Raw genomic sequence first — 16211 nt, forward strand, 5'->3', positions numbered from 1 at the left:
AAGCCAACCTAGGTTTAGGGTTGTGGCCTAGGATCATGGCAAATTCAGTCTGCCAACTGTATGGCAAGACACCCAGAGCGCTGTGTTGAGGGCTTAGGTCAGGGGGAGTGTCAGGCTCCAGGCTGGTATGGAGTAGCCTCAGGTGTGCATGCTGATTCCTCATGCTCTGAATCACTTCCAGAGTTCCAAACTACATGGTTTCCTTCTGGGTGGCACGCAGAGTCTTCTGAATTGCTCAGGTGTCCGCAGTACCTGGCGCTTTGGCAGAGGTCTCTGGGGACGCACCCCTCCAAGCCCAACCTAGGGTCAAGGTTGGGGTCACATTTAGGGTCAGGTTTTATGGTCACATGTTAGGATCAGGGGTTAGGGGTAGGGGTAGGTTTAGGAGTTTGCTAGGGTAAATTTACTTGCCTTTTAATACAAGATGTCCATGTTTAAATAAGACATTTTAGAGTATTTTACAGTGAGTAAAGGTTAGCATGTAACCCAGATAGTTAGGGAGAAGAACTAAATGTTCGAAAGCAACTCTTAAGACAATATTTCTTGCCATTTATATGGCAAGATAATTGAATATAGATAATTGAAAATAGAGTTGCTTGTCACTTTTTTCACATATGGGTTCACTGGCCCTGTCTTTCTAGTCTTGGCTGAAAAACATCTTCTTAATAGGCTTCCTTAATGGTTCTCTCTGAATAGCATGGCTCTCTTAGCCCTTAGCCTGCATTCCTTCCTATCGTTAATCTATTCATTATATCCCACGCTAGGACTCAACCTGTACATTTGCACTGAGTAGATACTCCAGAGTTTATTTATTAATTGAAAAAGTGTGATTTTCTTTTTAATCAAAAATATCCATGTTTTATTAGTGAATTTTTACTGTTTCAGAATATATTTGGAGAAATCTGTTGCTCCATGAATAGACATCTGTCAAGGCTGTGGCATCCTTATGCTCTGTGTCATGCTTCCCTGAGCTAGCTGGGGCACTCATGGCCCATGCATGAAGCTCAGCTTCAAACCTTAGGGGTGAGTTCTGTGAAGGGCCTGGGGGGGCATCTGGGGGACTTGTGCTGCTGGACACCACCGTGTCATCTGGGGCCAGATGGGATGTGAGCACCCCCTATTTCACTAGCTGTTCCCATCTTCGTCTACCCTGTGTCATCATGTGGGTTTCTACCCACCATATCTTTGCAGACAGACTCTGAGATGGCCTATGGCTTGGGACTCCATTGACATCACAGAGTCCTGTTATAACCAGTTCAGAGGGTTTTGTGGCACTCACGTGACATTTGTTTGCAGAATATGCTCCACGAAGAGTCCCATGAGATTCTGGGAGTCCAGGAAAGATAAATGGGTGACTGTGGCTCTAGCTAAAGCCACTATGGGGATCATGCTGGAGGCCACCAACATCGCAGGCTGGCTCTTTTGCTGATTTGCAATATGACTTGGGAGAGTCACTTCCTTGGAGTTTCAGGCTCATCATTTCTAAAACAAGGAAATGTTTTTAGATTAACTGACTCATTCAAGACTATGGAATGAACTCCTTGGAAGTTCTTGGCAGTCTCCAAGATGGATTCTATCTCAGGATTTCTGACTCCCAACCTCCCTGCTCCCACTGACTTCCCCCATTGGACATAATAGCTGTTCCATGGAAATTCTGCAGGGCAGCATTGGACTGGCAGGTAGTTCAGGTTGCGCCCCCCAGGCCATCTGATGTGGCTGAGGGGTCGTGAGCAATTCTGAACCCAAACCAAAGTTTTGGCTGTGCTGTCTTACTTGCACGAAATCGCAGTGCCTGGATCACGGCTTCACTGCAACAGCTGAGCTGGCTTAACGAGGACTTTGCCCAGGACACTAGTCCCATGACACTGTGAGGGCACTCGGAGTCCACAGTTAAGTCATGCAATGCGACAGTAATTCTACATTGGGGTAGATGATGCAGAGTATAGTTTCACAGCCAACATGAAAAAAAATTTCAGTGACAGAATAGTATGTAGTTAAATGTACCGTATGGTATTGCAGTGACTGGAAAAGTGAACGAAGAGGACTGAAAGGGGGGTGGGAGTTCCAAGAAGCAGGTTGAGGTGGTCAGTGGGGAGGAGCTGTCTCGTGGAGGAAGGGACCAGGAGGCTAGTCATGGGTTCCAGCAGTGGAGCTTCAGGGTGTGTGCTCTGCCTGACCCACGACTCCTAAGGCCACTGGGGGGCATTCTAGCTCCAGAGGATCTACAGACTGCATATTGGCCTGAGCAGAGAGAGCCTCAGTGTTATGTCTTCTTGGTTCTTGGGTGTGGCTCTTTCTGTGCTTCTGGAAGCTGTTGGTGCTTTTATGTTCCTCTGAGCTGCACTATTTTGTGTGGGTTCAGTACTGTTAGTTGACATGAGTTCTTCCTGAAACCAAGTGGAGTAGAAGTCATCCTTGTTTCCTAAGTAGACCTGAATAGTTTCCACAGGACTGGCCTTTTCCCAGGCCACTGGGGCTTCATCTGCTCGCCAATTCCAAGACTTTAGAAAACATTTTTCTATTTTTAACAGATTGAAAGAATGAGTTTGGTTTTTAAAGAATTCAGCAAAGTCCCACTTTTCATAATCTATAAAATGATGTGTAAACATTGAATGGACAAGGTCTGACAGAACGAAGGAAGAATTGGCTTTGTACTGGGGTTTGTGCCGCTGTTTACTCACTGTTGCTCCCGTGTGGCCACTCTCCAGATAGCACATGGCCAAATTTTTTCCAGTTTACCAGACTGTAAGGGCATTAGGACAGAAGAGGGTTGGTCCCTGAATTCCTTAGCTCGTTAAAAACCGTCCTCTAATTTATGAGCGATCTTCTAAATCAAGTGTATCTTAACTAGATATTAGAGTTCGGCTCAAGGTCACATTGCATACATCAACTATGGACAGCTTTTCAAATGTCAATCTTAACTGCCTAAAGTGTTTTATAAAATGGGAAAGGATATAGTCACCAAAGCACTGAGCACATTACCTGTCGCAGGAAATAGGTAAGGAAACATAATTATTGTTTCATCTCAGCTGAGGCAAGGGGCTGGTCCTACAGGTACCTGGCAGGTAGCATGTGTGGCCAGCTGCCCATCTCCCCCGATACCCACACCCAGCTCAGCACATCCTCTGCTGTGGTCAAGGGCAGCAAACAGATGGACCAGGTGCAACTGCGACTCCCTCCTGTCAGGCATGGCTTGCTTCCGACAGGTAGAGAAGTGGACCAGCTCACATACACATGACATGTTCTTTGGTCCTTGCTATCAGACTCCCTTTTCTTTCACCCTGGTCCTGAACCTTTAGCTCCTGTGAGAACTTGGGTTTACAGGTTTCTGGTGACATTTCAAAGCGTAGATCTGTGTTGCCTTTGTTCCCTGTCCTTGGATCAAAGATGAAGGCAGAAAAAGTCATCATACTCTGAAAGCAACATAAAGACATATCAAGTGTACTCTGTCCCCGGCACCTCGACATGAAAGCAACGGCATACTATGGACTTCATGTTCTACACAGTGAGCTTTAGGGACTCCTGTATGCATGTAAAATGTAATTGTACTGAAAACACATCTTTACCAATCTTTAGCCTTGCAGAAGGCAGTTTAGGGACACTGCACCTTGCCTACCTTTTCATTTCCGCTTTGGCCAATGCCTGGTCACACTGACACATGTAGCCATACAAGGGCACATCTGTGACATCCTCTTGGTGCCATCCCAGTCCCCCCCACCCCTTGGTCTGGCCAACTCTGCACACCCCCAGTCGTCCTGAGCCTCCCCTGGAGTGACACAGCTGTGATCATCCTCCTGGATCATTCCAGGTCTCCCTGCCCCCGGGTCTGGCCAATGCTGCACACTCCCAGGCCTTCCGAGTGTCCCCTGTCATGGCATCTGTCACACAAGACTGTCATTTATTTTCTCTCGGTCTGTGCTTTCTGCACGAGGTAGATCTCTCTCACAGATGCCTGTCTGCATGACAGGTGGAGGAATGCTTTTGGGATCTTTTGTCCTGGAAGAGCAGGCATCCTTCAAAACCCTGATGGCCAGGGATAGTCTCTGTCCCTCTGTGTGTCCCCAGCTTCTGTGGAACATAGCGTCCAGGATGAGGGATTTGGGAGTCCTCACAGATGAATTTTGTTCTATGAAGGTGGCCTCCTTCTGAGATCATCATGGAACCCCATTATGTGGCTGTTCCTGTGGAACAGAAAGCACAGAAAGTACTGTACTGTGTTCTCCTTGCACACTGTGGCTAACATAGAGGAAATATACACTCACACTCACAAGTTTCTGAGCATCACGATCATGTAAACTACACTGAATTCCCACTGGCAGCAGACATGTGGACGTGCCACTCAAGGTATAAATACAGGAGGATGGAGATGGAGTTCTGGCTAAAAGAATGGAAGTCCTTGCCTCTGGGGATGAAGAAATTTGATTTTACCCAGAAGGAGCTACATTCCACTCAAAGAAGTGACGTGACCCTAGGATCTTTGGGATCAGAACAGACTTTTCTGTAAAATCTTATGTAAAGATTTTCAGGTCAGTGTTGCAATTCATGTGGTCTCTCTGACAGTGACTCCACTCTTATATTGAGGCTTGAAAGCAGTCACATACCGTCCACACCAAATGTTCCAGCCACATTTGATTGACAGAATACAGGGGGTGGTCCCATTTGGCCCTTGGGAGTAGTTTCCCACACCCCAGATTTGCAGCATGGTGGATGGTGGGGGGAGAGGGCTCTTCTTTTCCCGTGGCAGTTGGAGGTACACTGGGATCTCTCCTGGCCGACCCGGCCCCTCCACTTGAAGGGAAAAAAAGATGATTGTGGGATTGCCTAAAAATTAAGTCCGCAGGAATTCCCCCACATTTCTCTGTAGGCCTCGCTTGCCAAAAGATGTTTGTCTGTGGTTGAATTCCATGTAGGTATTGCTTCGCTAAGTATGCCCTTATTGTCTCGCGGGTATATCTGTGGGTTATATACCACACAGATGGTCATCTTGTTCAGGCCAAGACCATGAGCACATTGAGGGTTCTCCTGAGTTAGCAGAGATTCTAGCAGGTGTGGGCCTCAGGACAATTCCAGTTCAGCCCTCAGCAATGTTATGGAGCCCCTGGCTTCCTGGGTCCTCGTTGGCTCTGGCACAGGCTTGGCCTAGGCCACTTCTGTAGTTGTGATGGAAAACCCCTGGTCTGGGTGGTCCACCCCATGCCTGGCTCTGCAGGCTGACACCCGAGGTCCTCCCACCACATTGGCTTGGACCAGGTCACATGTCAGTGGATGAGCCAATCCCTGGAGCCAGGGAGTGGAGCAGTGGAGGCTGGCACATGTTGTTAGGACCTCTGTTGTAATGATTTTTCTAATGGCTGGGGTGGTAAGATCTTCTAGGATGCATCTGTTAATAAAATGATTATTAATTTCTGATAATACATGTGTCCAAGATGCTGGCTTAGCACCTCGCACCTCAGTCCCAGCACCTCAGTACTACTGTACTACACTGCAGAGGCGATGGCTGAGAATGAGCAAGGTGGTTGGAAACTGGTCTGGAGTGCACAAGGGAAGGGGGTGTGTGTGTAGGGGATTGGGGATAATAGCTCTGGCCAAGCTGTATCTCCAACTTACCTAGGTTCAAGAAGGTGCAGGGAATCCGTGGTGTTTCACCTTCCATCATTTTGCAGATGAAGAATATGGCTTTTCCGTGGACTATGGCAAGACTTCTTCCAAGTATCTCTAGTTGATACAGAAGTCGGGGAGAGCAGAACCCTCCATCTGGTAGGATAGGCGTGAGAGGCTGTGTGCTCTCTAGAAGGGGTCTGGCTTTCGAGGGCTCACTGTGAGCCTGCATGCAGGACTAATGAGGGCATTTCATGGTTTAGTTCTAAGGATGGAGTATTGGAAGAATGTGGTGTCCCATGTAATCCTGGGAAGAGGACAGGTCTGCAGTTCACTGTAGAGTTACTTCATGGGAGTGGTGGTGATCTGCAGTATCTGCCTCATGAGATGTCTGTCCTTTATTGAGTTCTGGGTGTGCTTTCTGGAACTGTGTTCTAATGGCTGGGATTTCCAAGGAGTGGGATTTTTTGGCATCACTGTAAGAGTTGGTCCACCAGGAGTGGGCAAGTCCCTTTCTGCTGCTGAGAATTGTGTCTCTAGCGGTTGGAGTGTGTATTACAAACCTAGAGGTCAATGGTGAGGTGGTTACAGTGGTGAGCCTGCTATTGTTATTGATGATTTTTAAGGGTGAATTCCATAGGATGAGATGTTAGATCTTATGGTTAGGGATCCTCATTAAGTACCCAGAAAGGTGCTTTTTCAGAATTTCATATTCGATATCTTTTTATTACTTCTAATAGTCTTCCTCGTACTTGGTGTTCCAATGAGCAGTGCATTACAACATTGCCTGCATTTTACCCGTGTGTTAATGGGGATTTGAGAAAAGAAAATGTGTCAGTGATTCTACAGATTGTACACTGGAACAGCCAAATAGTGAAATTTTTTTTTTTTTTTCATTTTTGACACAAGGTAGGATGTATCCTGCTGGGATTCTTAGTTTAAACCAGGAAAGAGGGTCCTCTTTTGGTACTAGTTTTGAGTACCATAGGCCTTCCTAGGGAACATTATCAGATTCTGTTGGAAATTTGGTCTTTTTATTGTGGAAGAATCAGGAGTCAACCAATTTTTGTCTCCTGTTTCATTTTCTATCTTTTTTTTTTTTTTAAGATTTTATTTATTTATTTGACAGACAGAGATCACAAGTAGGCAGAGAGGCAGGCAGAGAGAGAGAGAGAGAGAGAGAGAGAGAGAGAAGCAGGCTTCCTGCGGAGCAGGGAGCCTGATGCGGGGCTCGATCCCAGGACCCTGAGATCATGACCCGAGCCAAAGGCAGCAGACCAAACCACTGAGCCACCCAGGCGCCCCTCCTGTTTCATTTTCCATGAACATTTCCATGATATTTGGTTTCACAGCTCTACCATTATGAAGTCATCCCAGCATTGGCACCAGCTCACCCTTCTCTGCCAAGGGGATGTTTGGGACAAGATGAAAGCCGTTTCTGGGTGACTGGTAAACTCTAGTACCAGAATTCTTTCAGTAGGGAATTACTGGAATCCTAAGTTCCAAACCAGCTCCTGACAGCAAACGAAATATATTTCAGATTTAGACATATCAGACAGAAATTTTGTGTTTACAGTGAAAACTGAAGAAAATGTGTCATCACTAAACCTAATGTTAACTCCTACCATTGATGCTGAAACCTAACCTGACTCTATAACCCAAACTGGAACCCTGAATCCTAAAACTGAAATTGAGCCCAAAGCCTGGACTCTGAATCTGAGTCCTGGATCCAAGCCCTGAGCCACAAACCCTAACCCTAAACTAGAACTCTGAGTCATGAACCCTGATCTGAAATCCCAGCATGAAGCCAACCCCCAAATTTGACCTTGAACTTTTTACCATAAGCCCTGAAACTTAGACCCTAAATCATAAACTTAAAGCTCTAAACACTAACTGTTCCCTTGCCCCTCACTCTAAATCCTCACCCCAATCTTAAACCCTCTCCCTGATCTAGAATTCTGACTGAAACCTGAACCTGAACCCAAATTCCAACCCTTCACCACACTTTGCTTATGCATTCGTCATTGATAGATATTTACAGTTTCTACCTTTTGATTTTTGTGAACATTTTAGGTTGAGGGCTAGAGTTAGGGTGTTGGATTGGGGTGAGGGCCAGGCTTGAGAGCAAGTTTAGGTCTGATTGTGGGTTTGCTTCAGGGCCAGTGTCATGTTCGGTGTCACTGTTTGAGGGACTGTTGTCATTCCATATTGTTTCCAAGTCACTGTTCCTTAGCAATTTTTGGAGAAGCTGGGGGTATATTGGGCTCCATGCAGCTTGAATTTCCGGAATGAAGTGGCTTCAGCTGGACCCTGGGAGGGAGCAGGTGCTTCCATTGAAGGGTGAGCTCCCCTAGTCCTGCACTGCCCTCCCTCGCCAGCAGAGGGCGCAAGACCCCAGCTCCTGCCCTGAGTCTGACCTGGGCAGCTGCACTAGAGACAGGAGCCCAGCCTCATCAGGGCCTGCTGGGAGACTTCTGGAGGCACTGGAGTCGCTCCCACCCTGACAGAGGCCACTCCCGCCCTGACAGGACTCGCTGTGGAGGATGTGGGGTCGCGTCCACACTTACAGCAGTGCAGCCTCCTCAGGACCAGCCTCTGGAGGAGAAGGTGAGGAGAAGCCACCTGAGCGGAGACAGGGAAGGGGGTGTGTGGTCTCAGGCTCCCAGGGAAGAAGGGCAATCTGTGTACACAACGGGGCTTCCATGGTTATGTGTGCGGTGACGTGGTCTCCCGCAGTGCTATGTGCGGCTGCGGGTTCTCCCCTTTCTAGGCTTGGATGTGCGCCCCGGGTTCCACCTCTGTGTTTGGGCACATGCGGATTTGGTTCCTGGGGCTCCTCAGAATACAGTCAGGGAGCGGCCTCAGTGCTCGACGCCCCCCACCCTGCCTTGGCCGTGCGGGGTCCTTCCCATGTCCACACCCGCTTCAGGGTTGGTCCAGAGTCTGGAAGTTCAGGAGCGACAGCGTGGACTCTGTAGACAGCTTTGGGGAGAGGATGTATATTCCTGGTGTCGGTTCCTCCCTGAGCACAGAGTGTTTCCCCAACTCCGTGTGTCTCCCTCCATGTCTGTCATCAGTGTTTCACGGCTGTCAGAAGACAGGTCTGTCACCTCTTCGTTCAGGGAACTCCTGGGTATCTTGGTCTTTTGGATGCAGTCCTGAATGAGATTGTTCTCCGTAGTCTCTTTCTGATGGTTCCTTTGGAGCATGTGGAAATGCATGTGATTAGTGTATATTGATTTTGTTCCTTGCAAGTGTCTGGAATTTATGAGTTCTGTTTGCCTTGAACTCAAACTGCCAGTTATTTGACCAGCCAGATGGGTTTATTTGGGAAGAGCAGAGAACGGCAGTCTGGGCTGAGCAAGCTCCGGTTCCATCACAGGCAAGTGCAAGAAACAAAGGAGAGGAAAGTTATTTCATGGAGAAGGAGGAAGAAGTTGGGAGGGGTGCTTGGAAGGAAAGTCCACTGAAGAGAGGCGGGGGTTCGGGGTGATGGAGGATTTCCCCGGCTGAGCTGCAGGGATGGTGATTTCTGGTAGATGAACCTCCAGCTTCCCCTGTGGGGCCTGGAAGGGATGAGTCTCTCCTGTGGGGGATTCTGATGTGGGGTCTGTGATGGGCATTGAGCGGCAAGTGCCCCCTTCCACCCTCCCCTTCTGGAGTGCCTAGTCCGCTTTACTGAGGCTTCCCTTCATGCTAACACGTGGCCTCCTCCAAGGGTGAGTGACCTCTGCACAGTGGGTGACCTGGATCTATGAGGGCTTGGCCTTCATCCTGAAGTCCGATGTCCTCTCTGCTTCTGTGACTTTGTGCTAACATGGATGTTTGGGAGAGTCATTTACTCTGCGGTGAGTTCAAAGTGCAGGCATCTTGTCACAGCTGCACACATGCACTTCATCTCCCCAGCTGTCATTTCTTTACTATGTTTGCCACTTTACAGGGCCTTCTTCGGTGCAGTTTACCCCAAACAGGGACACTGTCCTGCAGAAACACCACGTAACCCCAAGTGAGGAAATCGTGACACTTTCCCTATCTGAACCCAGACCACAGGCCCACTTCAGCTGTCACCACCTGCCCGATGGTCTGAAATGTCTTCTCCATTCAGATCCAGTTTTCTTCTTCTGGACCTTCTCCTAGGACTTTCCTTTACTTGGGTAACCTTGATGGATTCCAGGAGCACAGACAGCTCCCATCTGAGTGGTATTTCTACGTTGCTTATGTCACTGGGGCTGTGTTTAGTGTCCATCTACGTTGTGACATGCATCATTCCTTCATTCACTTTTTCACGGTGACTAAACAGAATAACATTGACCCCTTAAAACATTTCAGGGACACAGTTCTCTGGAAGCAGGCTCCCCAATGTGGGGCTCGATCCCAGGACCCTGAGATCATGACCTGAGCTGAAGGCAGAGGCTTTAACCCACTGAGTTCCCACAGTTGTACACCATTCTCCAGAACTTTCTCATTCTCCCCGAGGGAGACCGTATGCATGAAACACCAACTCCCCGTTCCCCTTTCTCCTCAGCCCCTACAGTCACATTCAACACTGAGTGTCTGGGTACTTCATGTGAGTGAACTCATACCATATCTGTCCTTCCGTGATGGGCTGATTTCACTCAGCGTAATGACTTCCAGGTTTAGTCCGTCTTGTAGCCTGTGTCAGAACACCCTTTGTTGTTGTTTTTTTTTAAGATTTTTATTTATTTATTTATTTGACAGAGAGGGAGATGACAAGTAGGCAGAGAGGCAGGGAGAGAGAGAAGAGGAAGCAGGCTCCGAATTTGTGGGGCTCGATCCCAGGACCCTGAGATCATGACCTGAGCTGAAGGCAGAGGCTTTAACCCACTGAGCCACCCAGGTGCCCCAGAACACCCTTTGTTTTTAAGGCTGAATCGTGTTCCAGCGTGTATAAACCACAATTTGTTTATCCATTCATCTGTCAGTCGACGCTTGGGTGGCTTCCCCCTTTTGGCTGTTGTGAGAAAAGCTTCTCTGAACATGGTTACTTGTACTTTAAATTGGGGGGCGGGCATATAGGCTGCAGTGGAATTCTGTGTCTGATATGTTGAGGAGCCACCATTTCTTTTTTTTCCCCACAAACGAACCATTTTACTCCATTCCTTCACACGGCAGAGCAAGATTGCCATTTATGGATCTTCCTCGTTTTGTTTATCCTGTTCCCCATGGAGGGATGTTTGCATAGTTCCTGGGTTTTGCCCATAGTGAACATGGCTGCTGTGAGTGTTTCTGTACATTTTTGTTTGTTGGTTTGAACCAGTATTTTCATTTTGGGGGGGTGGATATCTAGGAGTGTAATTGTTGAACCGTATGGTAATTCTGCTTTGACTTATTTGAGTAAATGCCAAACTATTTTACATGTAGACTACACCATTTTTCACAAGTGAGGTTTAAGCGTTTCAGTTTCTCAACACGTTTTTGTCATTTTTAGTTTTCTTGATCGAAGTGATTCTACTTGTGTAAAAGACATTTAACTGGTTTAAATCTTCATTTCCATAAAGACTAAGGATGTTTAACATCAATTCATGTCCTAGTCACCATTTGTATGATTTCTCTGCAGAAAGCGCTATCCAAATCCTTCATTTTAAAAATGGGGTTGTCTTTTTGTTGAAGAGTTCTAAAAGCTCTTTACATACCTTGGGCAACAGAGTCTTATTGGATAAATAATATACAAATATTTCCTTCCATTCGGGGGCTACCTTTTCACTTTCTGGAGAGTATCTTCTGAGGTACAAAGATTTAAAAAAATTTTTTTTACATTTCTTTTCTAAGTGAGTGAGAGAGAGTGTGCGAGTAGACAGGGTCAGAGGGAGAAGGAAAGAGAATCTTAAGCAGGCCCCACACTCGGTGTGGAGCCTGATGCGGGGCTCGATCTCATAATCCTGAGTTCATGATCTGAGCCAAAATTAAGAGTCAGACAGTTAATCAACTGAGCCACCCAGGTGCCCAGGACAGATTTTTAATTTTGAGGATATTATTTTATCTGTTTTTTTCTTTCCCTTTATATGCTTTGATATCAGATGTAAAAGCATTGCTAAATCCAAGGTGTTGAAGATCTATCTCCATTTGTTTCTGCTAGAGTATATAATTTTACCTCTTACACTTAAGCCTTTAGCTTATTTTGAGTTAATGTTTATATGTGGTATTAGGTAAGGGTCCAGTTCCATTCCTCTGTGCGTGGATAGTCAGTTGTCTGGCACCCTTTGTTGAAAAGACAATTCTGTCCCCCCACTGCAATGTTGACCACCCTTGTCAAAATTCAGAGGACCACAGGTGAAGGGGTTTATTTCTGGGCTCTCTATTAACTCCTACTGATCTGTATGCATACTTATTTTTTAAGATTTTATTTATTTATTTGACAGGCAGACATTGATCACAAATAGGCGAAGAGGCAGGCAGAGAGAGAGGAAGAAGCAGTCTCCCTGTTGAGCAGAGATTCCCAATTCAGGGCTCCATCCCGGGACCCTGGGATCATGAACCCACTAAAGGCAGAGGCTTTAACTCACTGAGCCACCCAGGCGCCCCTATATGTATACTTTAAAATTTTTTTTTAATTTATTTAAAAATTTTCAAATTTAAATTTAATTTAAAAACATATATGTAGTATTCTTTTCAAGGGCTATGCATACCTTTAGGACAGGATCACAATGTTTTAGTTACTGTTGCTTTGTATTAAGATTCAAACATTGGAAGTATGACCTTTCGCCTTTGATTTTCTTTTTCAAGATTGTTTCGGCTGTCCTGTGGTCCCTGAAAATTCCATATGACTGTTAGGATTAGCTTGTGTGTTTCTTCCAAAAGGCCTTTGTGAAATGTCTTGGGAACACACTGAATCTCCACATTGCGTTGTGTACTGTTGCCATCTTACCAATAGTATGTCTTTCATCACCGTGGGGAGTCCTCAGACTGATGTAGGTTTCCGTTACTTTCTCTCAGCAAAGTTTCGTGGTTTCCAGTGTACAAGACATGCACGTTGATTACCTCTATTCCTAGGCATTTTGTCAATGTTGGTGTTTCCTAAAATGGAATGGTTTCCTTCAATTCCATTTTGGATGATTCATTGCGTGTGTATACAAATGAGAGATTTTTGTGTATTGATATTTTGTCCTGGAACTTTGTAGAATTAGGGTATAAATTACAAAGGTTGGTGGGTCATGCACAGAGCATTAAAGTTCCGGACAGTCATTGCTTGGGGTCCATCTCATGGGTCTTGCTGGCATCTGGGAGTGGTTATGCTGGAGGGGTCATTTTGGTGCCCGTCGGGTCTTTGACTCTTTGACTTAAGAGATGAGCCTGAAGGAGGGAGGTCGTCGGTTAGGAAGGCCAGAGTGCAGGTGGGTAAAGGCCTCTTTAGCTCAGAGAGCGGGAAGCTTCCATCCCCTGCAACACACCTTGCCCTGTTCATTGCTTCCAGGTTCCTGGTCGTGAGTTCTGGCCTTCTAATGAACTGGTGAGGTAGTCAGTAACACGTTTCCCTGAGTTCCATGAGCCGCTATTAGAGCAGACTGCGAGCAGACTCTTAGAACCTGAGTAGGAGATTGTGGGGACCTCCGATCTGTAGCCCATAGCTCAGAAAAATGTGTGACCTCTCTGCCCAGCCACTGTCTGACCCCTAAGGTAACAGCATAGGGATCCAGTGACCCCACACAGCAAAGAACACAGACTTGACAAAGATTGCTCAGAAAAGTCACTGAGCCAACAGTAGCAACTACAGCGAGCAGCCAGAAGGAGGCCTCGTGTAAGGACGGTCTGATTTCAGAATGCTTCCATGAAAATATTCATTGTCACACCCTGAACTCATCAGTAGGGCCAAGTCCTCAAGCTGGGGTTCTGGTAGCTTCCAGGTAGCTTCAGGTTGCTTCCCAGGAGAGGGCAGTTTTAACCAAGGTCCGGAAGATGGGATGGGCTTCCTGACTCCCCGTCACCACCCCCTACCCAGGGCTGCAAGAGTGGACAGTTTCCTTCAGCCTCTCTTAAGGTCCCTGGTGGGGTCTGGAAATTGACAGAGAGAGATGAACAGGAGAAAAGCAGGCAAAGCGTATTGATTTTTTTTGGTGGGAACCTCATATGAACATGGAGACCAGCAGAGGTGACTGGAGCAGGCGGCTCTTCTCACTTTTAGACAAAGAAGCCATGGATGTGGGAAGAACTGAGAGAGACAGGGGTTGGGACTAGGGCTGGTAAATGATGAAGAGGTAACTAGGAAGATAAAGGTTCAGTTAAGCAGGTTTGTTCCTACAGCCTTTGGGGCCCTGAATTCTTCCTTGACTCTGGTGAGAAGCATGTCCTCCCTGCGGTCTGGGCAGAGCAAGTGCCACATGGGAGTTTTCTGACCTGCTTCAGGGAAGAAGGGCTGATGGCTGGGGATCCGAGGAACTTTTCTGCTTCTGCTCAATGCAAATTTCTTTCCGTTTCTGTGTTGCCAAGGTGCCATATTTGGGGTAGTGTGTCCTGACCCTCACCGACCTGGTTCTGTGCTCCTTCTCCTCCTCGTATCCAGGACATTGGATGTGCTGCTTTGGAGATGTCCCAACCCTGGGGCCGTCCCTTGTCCAGGGAACACCTGCCTGCAGGGTTGGGGGGGTGCCTACGACTTCCCACATGGGTACCCTGTTGCTATGGGTGGCCACCCCTCCTTGGGGAGATAGTGTGAGAGTGTGCCGATCTTACTTCAAGAAACTGTCTTCATTCCTGCAATGTCTACCCGGTGGTGGGGTCATATAGGAGTTCTAATGTTAGTGTCTTGGGGAAGCTCCATTTCTTCCCACCATGGCTGTACTAACCAAAGTCAATTCTCGATGATTTTACCTAAAACCAGAGATTTTTCTAGAACCTCACCAGCAGAGAACATGAAAACATTTTCAAGACCTTGCTAATTATACTAACCACAGGAACAAACTGGTAACTCAGAAACTATTGAAATGAAGAACTGGTTCTCCTTCTCCCATGTCTGGCTAGTGCGCTGCACGCTGGCTCGATCCCACCTCAGGCAGCTGGAAGGTTGACCTCCCAGGTCGGCTGCCACTGAGATGGCTACTGTTTCCAGAAATTCTTCGGGGTGTGGTCGGTGTTGCTCACCTGTGCACGGATCATGTTGGCGACCTCTGACAGTGGAGCCACAGGTTCTCCAGGCATGGTCCCTCCCCGGCCCCAGTGGAGCCATCACACTGAGGGTTTAATGGGACAGGAGCTGCCCCCAGGCAAAACCACCCGAGATTCCCACTGTCCCTACCTGACCTCCAGATGCTACTCAGTTACTCCTGAGCTTCTGGTGTCTTCCTGGGACCCTGACCTGGCTGTTTTCAGACAGCTGGTCCAGTGGTACCCTCACTTTCTGGGATGGGGATTTGCTGGAGTCTGCAGTGTGTCAGGCTGCCTCACCTGGATTGCTTCTTAAGGTACATCGTCTGCACCATCTGAGGACCCAAGACTGTGGGTCTGTGGCCTGGAGGGTTTCTGAGCAGAGCTGGTGGGATGGGAGGGCTGTAAGGCCCAAGTCAGGTTTCCAGAAAGCTGTTTGTGGTCCCTGGCATCCTACCAGTTTTGAATCAAGCCCTGAGATCTTTAAAATGTCAGCAGTATCACAGCGTGGGCCAGAAAATCAGGTCTCCGAGCGCCTAACGCCACCTAAACTATTGCCACTTTTTGCACTTGAGCTGAGGACAGAGGATTTGGAGTCGGGGTTTGAGGGGAGATTGTGGGCCAGATTCTGTGTTTGGGGACACAGGCCATCCAGAAAGCTTGTGCTGAGCCTGAGGAGGGGGCCTGTGTGGAGACCCCAGCTGCAGACACTGCTGTCTGCCGATGCCCCCTCAACCTGCCCTAGGGAACCTGCTGCTGGGGGAGCGCCTGCCCCTCTCTCTGCGTCAGAGGTGCCACCTCCCCTAACAGTCACCGGCAGCCCGCAGCCTAGGAGGGTGGATACTGCAATGATGTCCAGCCCTGGGGACAGATCCCCTGTGTGTGGGACATGGTCTCCCAGCAGGGCTGAGTGCCAGGCCCCCCGGTGCTCGCTCTCCTCCTGGGGGCTCAAGGTGGCACATCCCCAGTCAGGCTCCCTGGGCCCAACTCCTCCCCTGCTCAGAGACCACCCCTGGCCCGGGCTCCACACGCTGGGACTGTATCAGGTCATCTAGACCTTCTGGACTCGTGCTCCCATGGCCGTGACATGGGCACAGGCTGGCCTCACAGACTCGTCAGAGAGGACCCAGTGCAGGAAGATGCAGGCCACTGCAAGGGAGATGCCAAGTGACCCCGGAGGGAGCACACAGGCCTGCACAAACTATGGGGCTCTTGGAGCCCAGTGTGCGATGTGGGCACCCAGCCAAGGGGCACAGGAAATCCTGGCGAGGGTGTCCCCGTGCGGGGAGATAGACCACCAGAAGGTCACAGGAGAGGCAGGAGACAAGGAACATGACAGGACAGAGCTTCCCAAGGAGGTCGGTGGAAGGATCAGAGGCTCGCAGAGACCCTGGGAACACTCGGAGGCGCTGGAGATGTTGGTTGAAACACTGTCATTTGGTCAGAAACATTGTGTCACAAACCCACAGTCATCGCTGGATGATTTACTCTTTGTTGCTTATAGGAATCAGGGA

At 48.2% G+C, this 16211-nt stretch overlaps 1 long non-coding RNA gene across 1 annotated transcript in view; it reads left to right on the plus strand.

Annotated features, from left to right (window-relative positions):
* The first annotated feature begins 8057 nt into the window (after positions 1 to 8057).
* Positions 8058 to 16211, plus strand: part of LOC309857330 — a 74262-nt gene continuing 66108 nt past the window's right edge. The window contains exon 1 of the long non-coding RNA XR_014307635.1: positions 8058 to 8205. This is a non-coding gene — a long non-coding RNA (uncharacterized lncRNA). The remainder of the gene's footprint in view (positions 8206 to 16211) is intronic.

Source organism: Mustela nivalis (assembly GCF_964662115.1).
Source record: "Mustela nivalis genome assembly, contig: HAP1_SCAFFOLD_631, whole genome shotgun sequence".
Classification (NCBI taxonomy): domain Eukaryota; kingdom Metazoa; phylum Chordata; class Mammalia; order Carnivora; family Mustelidae; genus Mustela; species Mustela nivalis.